General features: G+C 37.7%; 1 pseudogene; it reads left to right on the forward strand.

Moving 5' to 3' along the window:
* Positions 1-3,969: 3,969 nt before the first annotated feature.
* Positions 3,970-5,199, forward strand: LOC149161025 (RING-H2 finger protein ATL72 pseudogene; annotated as a pseudogene).
* The last annotated feature ends 8,748 nt before the right edge of the window (positions 5,200-13,947 follow it).

Raw genomic sequence — 13,947 nt, forward strand, 5'->3', positions numbered from 1 at the left:
TACGTGCTCAACGATAGATCCCGTGGTTTAAAGACGCCGAAACATGTCCCTAGCCAAAAAAAAAATTGCTAAAAATTGGAGATCTTGCCGGCCCTGGAAAGCGCTCTGATACCACTTGTTATGCTCTTAACCTGCAAGACGATACCAGAATACCAAATATGCGAAGAAATATACCCAGAACATATAACAATGAGAAATAACAACAAGTACTTTATTATTCAGAAAGCAATGTTCACTTGCCTCTTCGAGGGGGAAACCTCCAATAGAGCTGAGCTCAATACCAAATAAGACATGATGCTCCTCGAGGGGAGTCTCTATCTTTTATATAGGATTCATACATGCAATACCATGGGGCAATACCATGGTTCTTATTAATACCATCTATCTAATACCATGGCCCATTTGCAACTCACTGTGGTCCCTTCATTAAATGCGAGTTAACCACTTACAATTATTAATATGGGGTTTATTGACTCTTTACTTAACTATAACTATGACTCAATCCTATTACATAAATAAGGGGGTTAGGGTGGGACCCTCACAATTTGACTCTTTCATTTTTTCAATATACCCATCTAGATTAATTACTAATTTTTACTCAGGATAACTACTCTATTTGACCTATTTTTTGTGCCTATAAAATACATGTAAATATTTTTCATTAGTTGAAATTAAATTAAACATTTTATCAAAATACATACATATAATTTCTCCAACATTTTAACAAACATAGATTTTTATTTTTGAATGTGTCAAAAAATAAGTAAACTATTCTCCAATATGGAAACTTTAGGTGAAGATAAATGTAGCAATCATAGTGAGGACACTATGTGAGGAAGGTTATCATACAATCATATGTCATATGTGTGCATGTGGTTTTCCTTGTTGAACCACATGTGGGAAGGCATATCTTTCTCTATGGAATCCTTATTGGCATATGTTGTATGTGTATAATAAGTGTCACTTCTAAGGTGTTGCATATAGGGAGGGGTGTTGTGTAGTCATATGTGTGCATGTGGTGTTCACTGGTGTACCACATGTGGGAAGGCATGGCTTTCTCTATTGAATCTTTATTAGTGTATGTTGTATGTGTATAAGAAGTGTCACTTCAAAGGTGTTTCATATAGGGAGGGGTATTACATATAGGGAGATGTGATAGCCCCTGCAAAATTTATTCATTGTTTGTACAAGTATAAGTGGTGTTTCTTTGGCTATATTTTCCTTTATGGAGATGTGGAATATTTTTATATAGTGTGTGTGCAATAGCTTTTTCCATACACTTGTTGTACATCTGTGTGGAATCGTTCATGTTGTTATCTAGTATATGTAACACTACAAAGTAATTGTACATTGAATGATATTTATTTGTTTTCCTATCAATTTTAATGACCAAAGAGTGTGTCAAGGTTGGTTAAGTTTAACATTAGCTTTTGATTAATGACTTGGAGGGTAGTAAACTTTTTCTCAAAGAGCACCCCATCTTCTTTCCTGGAATTTTTGAATGGAAAGTGGATCCACCACCTCTCTTTTTTTCTCTACAATTTTCAAAGATCGAATGACCATTAGTTACAAAAGTGGTTGGACTAAGTGAGGTCCCCCAGGTTTGAACCTATAACCTTTTATGAAAATGTCTTAAAAGAATTACTTCAAAATAATAATGGGAGCATTTCATTTCAGATTTAAACTTGTTATTTAGTGGGTTATGATATATATTCTTGGAGAAGTCTAAATGTTCTAGAATTTAGTCTTCTCCTAACCATCATCACCACCCAAATTTGGTTATAGAAGAAATGTTGGAGTTATAGTTTTTCATTGTTAAATTTGCATTTTTTTTATTGCAAAAACAGATTTAGTGTCCTCAAAACCCACAATTGCACCTATATTGTTGAATTTCAACCATTAATATTTGCAATTCCAACAACTTTTCTAACTTTTTAACCAAGTTTGAGGGGAAAATGATTACATGTTTTGACTGGGCATATATTATTTACCTTAAATTCTTAAAAATTAGCTCAATTCATATAACCGTTCACTCAAAGCACATCACTATTAAAATATATTATAAATAAGAATTTACTTTTTTCATTTTAAGGCATTGACATATCTTAATATTACTATTCTCCTCCAAATATATAAAAGAGGAGTACACACCATATATACAAATGTTAGCGTAAGGCCAATATATATAATATTATCCATTAAAATATATTATTAATAAATAATTTATTTTTTCATTTTAAAGCATATAAGTATATTAATATTATTGTTTTAAAGCATATAAGTATATTAATATTATTGTTATTATCTAAATACATTAAAAAAGAAAAGTTCATACCAATTATGTGAGTATCAAGCACAAACTCCAATATATATAAGAGAGATATGTTATACAATAATGGGAACATCTTTCAAATATCTAAATACATTTGTATACCCAAATTACTTGTCTTCATCACAACTACATTATCTCGGCAGTGTCTAACTATTAGATATTTTGGAGTTCTTGGCCAGAATTAGGTGAATTTTTTTTGCCAAATCTTGTTTGTGTTCTTTAAACTCGGTTTTTTTTTACTGTGCATATGAATTTAGCACCTTGAAAAACCTCTGGGTCACTCAGATTATGGAGGATTCACAACTCAAACTTGTGATAAAAACCTTAGATTGAAAAATATACCAGAAAACTCTCCAAAACTTATAACAAATAGACTACAATCATTATTTATATATATACCTATTAACACATTATACATTTAAGCATTGTACATATTATACATTTAAGCATTGTACTTATACATTTACACATTACATATACATTTAACCTCAAATATCATATCATATATTTTTAACCTCATATATACCTTTTTATTACAATAATTATATTTTATAATCTCTATTTTTCCATTTTCCTTTTTAACCATGAAACTATTTAATTTAAAAAAGCCTTAAATCTTTCCTTTATATATTGATATATGTTAAGATTTCAATTAAATCTTTCCTTTATCCATTGATATATGTTAAGATTTCAATCATTAAAACATTCTATTCTGTCGAAGCTTGATATAATGACAGCTAATCAACTTCAAACGCAGGTCTTCCCAAGTAATTTTAACAAGTTTTGATTCCTCTAAATCTTTAAAAAAAGATTATAAATATGTTATGATTATAATAATTTAAACAGTTATAAATATTTATGTTGAAATGTTGACATAATGATAACAGGCAAAGTTCTGTTGAAATGTTGACATCATGATAACATACAAAGTTTATACTTGGCTCTTCCCAAATAATCTCAACCACCGATTCCTTTAAACTTGGCTCTTCCCAAATAATCTCAACCACCGATTCCTTTACCTCAAAAAAGATTAACCCTACGTGAAATCAGCAACAAACAAAGCGTTAAAATAAACTGCAGCCCAACAATACGAATTGGGTGAACCAACCAAACACTCTCGTCGCTGAACTTACTATTACGTTCCAACGATCCTTATCATTTCATTTCCCATGGTAATTTTTTCAGAGACATTTCCCATGGTAATTATCAATCGCTGTCTCATGTTAATATGGCGGCCCCCTAACGAATAAAATATGAAGGTTCCAGATTTCGATGCCCTGCGATCTTTAAAAAGGAAGCACACACCCTTTGTGTTGTCAAGAGATAAAGACTATTAAAAAAAAATGGGCCCTTCTGAAATCACTCTAATGACTTTATAAACAAGCAAAAACCTTACTTAACCTTGAACAGAATTAGTTTTGAACTTTAAATCCCATCACGCCATCCCTGCTTTGTTCCATCCATAATCTTTTTCACAGGCTTGTGCAAAACTCCTCTTCCCACAAGGGCCCCGCTCGGAATTATTCCCACTGCCACCCACAGTTGTCTATTCTTTTTTTCCCTGTGCCTTCCTCATACGGTATCTCTTTTCCCATTGCCTTGCCTTTGTTTTCCTGCTTATATATGTATGTACAGACAGTGAATTGAATTATCGCCTGTGAAGCTTTTTGGCTGTCCTGCTAGAGCCCAAGCAGCCGAATTGAGAGCGCAGAGATCGGATCTGGTTTTAGCGAATGCGGCAGCTGCACGTTGAAGTGGATCACGCTCTGCTAAAGGTCGGAGATAGATATTTGAATGGTGTTGTTTCTACGGGCTGGAAACAGTCAATTGGGGTTATTTTTGGTGGTTGGGCAGAATGGTTGTTATCTTGTCGACATAGGTTAAAATGTCTACTAGTGACGACCTAAGTTCAAATTCTCACTAGTAACATGATGAGCTATAACCCATGATGAGCTATATGTTATGGTAATGGCTTTTGGTTTATGAATATTGGTATATTAGCTCAGAGCTCTGTAAATTTGGGGTTCTTTTTAAGTCTCCACTAGTAACGATAAACATTGTTGTTATAGTTTTGCACTTATAAATATTATTATATGATTTAGATCTAAAATTGGAGTTATCTTTAGTAGTTGGGTTGAATGATTGTTATCTTTTCTACCTGAATTTATATCCTAATTGATTGATGACATGATGAGTTATAATACCTGGATGACTACCGAGAGACGAGTAATGTGGGAGACATTCGATGAGAATGGCACACTGAATGCGAGCGACGAATCGTCGCGTGGCATGTACATCGGGAACAGCGCCTTCGACACCAACATGGTTATTATTGTGATAACGTTGCTCTGCATCCTCATCTGCGCTTTGGGACTCAACTCCATCGTCCGTTGCGCGCTCCGTACCCGCCCGCTGCACGAGTCCGTGGACGACGTGGAGGCTGCGAGGGTGGCCCACACTGGAATGAAGCGGAACGCTCTCAGGGCGTTGCCGACGACGGTCTATAGCGCCGCCGGGTGGAAGCTGCCCGACACCGACTGCCCCATCTGCCTGACCGACTTCGTGGAGGGGGAGGAGGTCAGAATTTTGCCCAGATGCAATCATGGCTTCCACGTCCGCTGCATTGATACGTGGCTCTCTTCGAATTCCTCCTGCCCGACCTGCAGGCAGAACTTGCTGGAACTCTCCGGGGGAAATAATAACGAGGGGAATGTGATTATGAATGCCAGTGCCCGCTCTGCCTCGCCCTCAACCCCGGCGGCGCTTCGCGTCCCTCAAGATTGATGAAGTGGGGGGAGGTGCATACATTGCTGTAACTTTCTCATGACGTGGCTGACTTATATATATTTTTCTTAAATATAAGTGTTATTTCTTTATAAATTAATGGAAATTTTTGTTGGGCAATTTGATTGGAATTCGGTTTATCAAAATTTATTGGAATTGGTTTAGTAAAATTGTTGGTTTTATGATTAAATCCATGATTTTTAATTGAGAAAATAAATTTATTATTTAAAAAAGGTATGATATTTACATTTTAATTATTCAATTTTGCTAATTATATCGCACAATTTTAATAAATGAAATGAAGTATAAGTAGTCAAAATAGTTTACAATTTTGCTTTAAAAATAAAAATAAAAATTTATAGAAAAATTGATCGAAATTGGAAATCCAAATACAATTGTCAAATTTAAAATTTTAATTTTGATGCTGTTGAATCTATTTTTTAGACAAAATTGAAATTGAAAAACTTCTCAAACAAAATTTTTCAAAATAAAAAACATACATAAAAAATTGCCATCTAAACTAAATTGTCACCTCGTTAGGCAATACCTTTTAATAAAAAAAAAAAAAAAATCCAACTGCTAATTAATATATATAAATTAACCATTCTATGTGATTTATGCATTAAAGCATTTTTTATGTGTACCCAGCTTAATTTTATAAATGTTCAAATCCTGTAAGCAAGCTTCACGTTCATTGTGATAAAGTTTCGACACTGTCGATGTGCATTGTAACCACTCTACTTCATAACATTTCCATCATTAATAGCTACATCCACAATAATAAGATTTTATGATCAGAAAGATGTATAACTCTTTAAAAAAAAATTAAAGTAATTGTATGGATAATTAATGATATAGTTTTATTATTATTTCTAGTAAGTCGAAATATTTTATTAATTGTATAGAAAAATATTTATAATGTTATTGTTAAAAGGTATAGTAGTCTCACCCCAACCGAGTTTGTTGACTATTGTCGTCAATCCAAAATAAAACATAAGTTAACCGGTCATAACTGTAAGGGCAAGATATGCCAAAAGATTGACAAAATGAACATAACGCCAAAACACATAATCATCAGAGTTGATAGAAGCTAGGTTGTTTGCACCCATCTCAGATGGAGCAGGGAGGTGAAACGAACAATGAACGTTTTGCTCGAGATGAGCCAGCCAAGCTTCCAATTTGTCCGAAATGCGCATATGTCCACACTAGACCACCACCACCCGCTCTTGAAGCTGACACTGGAAACATTGGATTTCAGCCAAGGTTGACATGGCTGTCTCATGCTCCTCTCAACAAATTTTTTCGTAGGCTTCCAACTACATTTTCAAAGACTGACGTGATTGAGCTTTGGTGGTACAAGAGGGGTTGCTACTCTTCTTCAACGGAGGCCGACATTCAGGGGTCCCCGCAACTCTCGGTTTCCTTTGAACTCAGCCCCACCTCTTCAAGTTTCTAGTATCGACGTCAAGGTTTGGTTTCCATGACCGGCCCCCTTCCACCTCCACCCAAGTGTGAGCTACATCACAGTGCCATGTGCACATCATAGCACAAAACCTTTCCAACTCCTTAGTCGCTTTCACCACTACGATACCAACAACATTACAACATGTCCAACACTAGCAACACCAACACCACCGCAACATTGTAACACTACAGCACCACCATAACACCGCAACACCACCACACCACAACATGTCCAACACCAACATCATTGTAACACCAGTGACACCATTGCATTGTAACACAGGCACCACTGTAGCACCAACAACACCGCAACACGTACACAACAGAGATAAAATCTCCCCCCTAAGCATGATGACCTTCGCCTCTGGACCCTCTTCCTCCTCTATACTGGTCATCCCACCTTGGTTCAACCTCTACACAGAACACCTTCCCAAGATGAGTCGCCTGAGTGTGCGAGCCCACCCAAGATTGTGCATTTTTGCACCCTTAAACCGAAGAGACACCGAACACCACAGGTTTGGAATAAAAAGAGGCAATTGGGATTAGAATTTCCCCAAATCCCCTTCGAAATTCCACACAGCGCCTCCAACACCAACAGAAATGTACCCAACAATATACCATAATTCAAACAAGACACTAGACGAGGACCTCCATTGGGTTGAGTTAGGGAAGCTTCCTTGATTAGGAGGCGCCACAAAGAGCGCCGGAAGATATAAAGGAACAGAGGATGAACGAATCCTTCCTACAGCCAGAAGCCACCTCTGACATCATCCAAAGAGCAATTCACCTTATCCCCCCTCCAAAACTAATCAGCATGGCATCGCTTAAATCGCACACCCTGAACTACCATCGCCAGAGTATCATAACAATTCCCATCGAATTTCGTAGGCTTCCCATTTCCGATCGACCTTTGTTTAAATGGACATGGGAGCAGCTAGTTGGGTTCACATGGACCCCTACTGGACCCCTAAAACTTAGGGAGAACATATACATGACTACAGAAAGACTTCCAACTCAAAATTCCAAAGCTAATTAAGTGAATTAAACTTAATTAACTATTTACAAGTTGCTATGAGAATAGAATTCGATTTTAATTCTTAGTTTAATTCAAGGACAAATTAAACTAGAATTTCTTGTTTCCATTTCTTAACACTCCCTCTCAACAAGAAAGGGATTATCAGCTACCTGGATCGTGTCCCTGTGAAACTCGAATTTACATCTTGATAATGCCTTTGTCAAAATGTTAGCATCTTGCTCCTTCGTGAGAATGTACTCTAACAACATAATCTGCCTCAATACACAATCTCTGAGATGATGATATCATATATCAATATGCTTGGACCGATCATGAAAAAATGGATTTTTAGAGAGTTTGATACAACTCTGATTATCGCAGTAAATCACAGTTGGATCCATCTGCTGACCAAACAAACCAACCAGGATCTTCCTCATCCAGATGGCCTCACATGCTGCCTGACTCGCAACCATGTACTCTACCTCTGCCGAACTGATTGCAACCGATCTTTGTTTCCTTTTGTACCAAGAAATTGTCGCTAACCCAATACTGAAGATCCCTCCTGATCTGCTCTTCCTATCGAATGGACTCCCTGTCCAATCTGCATCGGTGAAGCCTTGAAGTTTCACTCCCTATGTCTATCTGTACCATAATCCATACTAAGAAGTGCCCCTGAGGTATCTCAACACATGCTTAGCTTCCTTCCAATATAGCATGGTAGGCCTAACCATCGCTTAACTAAGTTGGTTAACTGTATAGCACATATTTGGTCATGTGTTCACCAAGTACATGAGTGAACCCACAAGCTGCCTGTAATAGTATCTTCCACTACTTCCCCTGAAGTAGCATCCTCCTTCCTCCAGATACCTGCTAGAGGAGTCTCCATGGGTTTGTTGCTCTCCATTCATAATCTCTTGAGTATCTCATTGGCATACTTGCCCTGAGACACAAACAACTCCCCATCTCCCTATCATACCTCCATGCCAAGAAAGTAATGCATGAGCCCCATGTCTTTCATCTCAAACTCTTTTGCAAGGTCCTCCTTGCAAGACTTGATCAACTTATCATCACCTGTTAGTATGAGATCATCAACATAAAGTACAATGATCAACAATTTACCTTCCACCACTATGTGGTACAGGTTCGCATTTGATTCACTCTTTGTGAAGCCCAACTCGGTGAAGTAGCCATCTATCATGGTGTGCCAAGCACAAGGTGCTTGCTTCAGCCCATACAATGCTCTCTTGAGCCAGCACACATGCGACTCACGGTCAAAGATTTCAAAACCTTCAGGTTGCTCTATGTACACCTCTTCCTCAATCATGGCATTAAGGAAGGTTGTCTTCACATCCATCTAATGTATCTTCCAACCCATCTGTGGTGATAGTGCCAATATAGATCTGATCGACGAGTACCTTGCAATAGGAGCAAAGGTCTCATCATAGTCAATCCTCTCTACTTGTGAAAAGCCACGGGCCACAAATATAGCCTTATGCTTCTCCACACTACAATCTTCAGTTTGCTTTACCTTATAAAGCCAACAGGAGCTCACCATTGACTTGTCCTCTGGTCTCGAGACCACATCCCAAACACTGTTACGAACTATGGAGTCATACTCCTCCACCATGGCATCAATCCAAACCGGTTGCTGCATTGCTTCCTTAAAGGAATATGGCTTTGTCACAACACATTCACCCATAAAATCCATGTATCCAGTGTACCTCTCAGGTGACCTCCTCTACCTGCATTGAGAAGTGGGTTCTCCCACATTCTCTCGTGCATCATCCAATAATCTGTCAGCCTCTCTTGTGCACTTTCTTCCCTCTTTGGAAGACTCTGCCTGAGTGGATGTCTCCACTCCCAGATCCTCTGCATGTGGCTGCTCCACATCAATCTGAGGCTCCTCAACCTTAGGAGCTAAAAGCTCCTCATCCGCATGTAGCTCAATCTCCCTCTCAAGGGAAACTCGCACGACCTTCTCCTCATTGAAGCTAACATCCCTGCAAACCACTATCATCCTACTGGTTGGCAAGTACACCCGATTTGTGAGGTGTATCAGTGTACCCAACAAATATCCCCAACTTTGTTGTTGGATCAAACTTCATCTATGCATATTTAGTCACATGGAAATATACTTATGACCCAAAAATCCTGAAGTGACCAACATCTGGCCTCTTACTGAAATAAGCCTTCTTAGGTGTCTTCTGCTCAAGTATCAGATGTGGGCTACAGTTCTGAACATAAAACTTCATGTTGCATTCCTTAGCCCACAATTGAAGTGGTAGACCCTAATCATGCAACATCACCCTTGCTACCCCTACTATGCTTCTATTCTTCCTCTCAGGCAACCCATTATGTTGAGGGTTATGGGGTGCCATCAACTCCCATTTAATCCCTTTCATTGCACATAAGTTCTTAAACTTGTTTGGTACATATTCACCACCCTTATCACTCTGTAGAGCTTTAACCTTATTGCTCGACTCTTTCTCCACCAATTCTTTAAACTCACAAAACTCTGTGAAAGTTTGATCCTTTTTCTGCATGAAAATGAGAATAGTCATAAAAAAATATAACATAATACATGTGTTTGGTCATGGATGCTGTCGAGAATGGTTGACACACATCTGAATGGAATTGGTCTATAATAACCTCTACTCGACTATCTCTGCCATGAAAGGAAGACTTGGTGTATTTTCCCAAAGTACACCCTTTTCATGTATCAACTTGCTCAACCATACCTCTGGGAAGACCGGTAGAGATTTTTTGCAATATCTTCAAAGCCCCATGATGAAAGTGGCCCAATCGCCTGTTCCACAACTCGCCAACGTCTCGGCTCTACACCATTTCTGCTTTTGTGCTCAAATAAGCACACTCTTATACCTCCAACTTATAGAGATTCTTCACTAGAATGCCTATCTTCTTTACTTGACCCATGGCTATGTGTCGAAGGAATGCCTTTCCTTTCGAGAAGATCACATCATAGCCTTTATCCTCATGAATGGAAATGGATACCAATTTCTTCTTCAACTTGGGCACATACATAACATTCTTCAAGGTGAGTGGAGCCCCATGTTCCCTCTGAAAAGTAATCGTGCCCAATCCAGTAACACTATACTTCCCATCGTCACCCATCTCGATATGCATCTGGAGATCTTTCTCCTCCAGGTCACTGAATAACTCTTTATCTCCAGTCGTGTGGAATGAAGCTCCACTGTCTAAGTGCCATACACTTCCCATCATTGATGACACCATGCATGCAATGAGGGAAAAGTCCAATCCGAATGGAGAGGCTAAAGACTCACTCGCTGCTCCTCCCGAGGACTTATTCTTGGACATCTTGAGTGGACAATTTGTAGTAAAATGGCCCAGCTCATGACAATGAAAGCACTTAACTTTTGTCATGTCTTACTTATTACCTCCATGATAAGAATCTGATTTGGAATGGGAAGCTTTCTCTTTCCCCTTCTTCGCCTTAATCACTAAGGCATAGTTGTCTTCATCATCAATCTTTGATGAAGATCCATCTATGGTGTTCCTCTCGATATCCTCCTGAATCAAATCCTACCACAGTCGTTCCCAATCCAATAGATTCTCTTGACCATTGACAGAGTCCTGATAACTATTCCAACTCTTTGAGAGTCCTAGAAGAGCAAGACTCACCATATCATCCTCGACAACCGTGATTCCAACACTTCCAAGTTCATCATGACATTGAGTGAACTTTTTCAAGTATTTTGGAATAGTCTCACCTTTCTCCATTTTTATTTTTCGAAGTTTGTCCTTCAGTTCCAATTTCCTTTGGTCACTGTTGTTCTGATACAAGTCCATCAATGCTTTCCACATAACATACAAATTTTCCTTGCCATGGAGACTTGAGAAAATGTGGTCTCGAACTCCCTCAAGGATTATCTGCCTCGCCTTCACCACACCTTCCATTCAACCAAATTCTATGCCTCTGATGCTGCTAGCTTAGGAATTTCTTGACCAACGAATTCCTTTAAGCCATTATCCTCTAGCACAAGCTCCATTATGTCCCTATAGGCTATAAAATTTGAGTTGCCTTCCAAGGTATACTCGAGCCACAAACCGTAGAATACCATTTGTCGATCCTGAAGTATGTATTGCAAATTTGAATTTCACTTGTAACTCAAAACTCAAAACTTTGAAATCTCTTCTATTATATTGTTCTCAACTACGATACCATGTCGAAAATCGTGTAGATTCACAAGCTCATGCAATGTACTAAAGCACAGGACAAGAATCTACTTCTACTTTCAACCAACAAAAGCCAATAGATCGATGAAAACAATATGAACAAGAAGAAGACAAATCAATGGCACATAACACAATATGTATCTGGGGAAATCCACTGCTCAAAACCCCACTATATGTATTTCATATATCAGAAATATGAGTGAAGATACAAATATTGTACTCATTATAACAATTCCGCACAAGTATGCTCAACTCTCTCAGCCCCTAAAATCTCGTGTAATTACTAGGATGAATAACCCATATTTAAAGGGAATTCATGCTTCCAAAAATGCGTAATCCAAGCATAGGATAAACCTCTGATGCATGCAAGATATTTACACTCAAGTAAATAATACCACTGATAGTACACTATCCATACACTCTAGTCTCAACTAGGTTTTTCTCAGAATTGACATGCATGAGCTTCTCATGAGGGAATCTTCAATTAACTGGAGTAGCACTAGTGGATGCATTAGTGCACCAACTGACTGTTGGTCGTCTATTAGTTCCAAAAACAATTTATAACTAATTTTATTGAACTTAACTCATTAAACTGAGTGATCTAATTTCCAACTCAATTTAAGCTCATACTAGATCCCTAAGACTTAGGGAGAACATATACATGACTACAGAAAGACTTCCAACTCAAAATTCCTAAGCTAATTAATTTAATTAAAATTAATTAACTATTTACAAGTTTCTATGAGAATAGAATTTGATTTTAATTCTCAGTTTAATTCAAGGAGAAATTAAACTTGAATTTCTTGTTGTCATTTCTCAACATAGAGATAGTTTTGAGTTTAGTTGATTAGTTGACTTTCTGTTAACTCAACTTACTCTTAGTTAACTGTTGCAACTGCTAAAATTAGTCCTAGTAAGTCATGCAATTCAAGTTTCCTATTGAGATTGGATGAAGGCACAATTGCAATTCATTATTGTACAACAGGTTTGTGTGCAGGCTTGAGAATTGAGCAGGTGAATTTCTCTTAAGAATTGCGAAAGTAAAGAGGAGAAATTCCTATTTTTTAGTAGTAGATTTGTGTTAGGGAATAGGAGCTTCCTGGCAGGCCTTATTTGCCTAAATGTTGGGCACTTCTTATGTAGAGTTGATCAGTATTGTAGGGAGCTTCAGGTTTGAATAATATTCTATGTAATAGATTAGATTTCTCAATTGATTCAATACAAGAAAACATGGGTTTTTCCTAGTTGGGTTCCCCAAATAAATTATGTGTTCTATGTGTGATTGTGTTTCTATTCATTGTTTCCTTTCTATCGAATTTTGGTAGATAAATTTTGTGTCTTTTGTAAATCAATTTTCTCTCATTAGTAGTTGCAATATTTCAAGGATTTTCTACATAGTATCATAGCCAAGAAAAATATAGAGACCAAGTTCGTTGATTAGATTCAAAGTGCATTGAAGAGGAGATTAGTTAGTGTAGGAATTCTACAAGTGAAGGAATCATGGCAATCTATGGTTTAAGGACTGAGCAAACCCTAGAAGGGACTTTGAATCTATGTGCATGGAAGGACAAAATGGAGGTTGTGTTGGATGATAATGGGGTTTTGGAATACATCAATACTGATATTCCTAGAGCAGATGCATCAAATGCAAAACAACTAACTCAATGGAGGAAGGACACTACCAAAACTAGGAGGATGATCCTACAAGGAGTTAGAGACCATATTGTTGCAAATTTGCATGGGAAGGAGACTACTTTCCAGATGTGGAAGGCCCTTATTGATCTATTCAAAAGCAGTAATGATGTCAGAAAATTAGCTTTGAAGGAAAAATTGAGGAACATGCAAATGGGAAAGGATGAGACCATTGTTGCATATCTATCTAGGTTTGCTCAGGTGAGGGATGAAATTGGAGGTGTTGAAGAGATAGTTCCACCAAAAAATCTTGTAAGCCTTGTGCTTCTTGGGCTTCCAAAATCCTGGTAGAGTTTCCAAGACATTGTGAATGGAAGAGATAAGCTCCCTGATTGGGAGAGACTATGGTCAGAAACTCAGATCTTGTGTAGGAAATGATGAGGATGGAGTCTCGGCTAGGACTGATGATGAAGAGAACTTTGCTTTAGCTAGAAAAGGGAAGAAA

Source organism: Pinus tabuliformis, chromosome 5_2, assembly GCF_031772625.1.
Source record: "Pinus tabuliformis cultivar Carrire ecotype Pingquan chromosome 5_2, CPIR1, whole genome shotgun sequence".
Lineage (NCBI taxonomy): Eukaryota > Viridiplantae > Streptophyta > Pinopsida > Pinales > Pinaceae > Pinus > Pinus tabuliformis.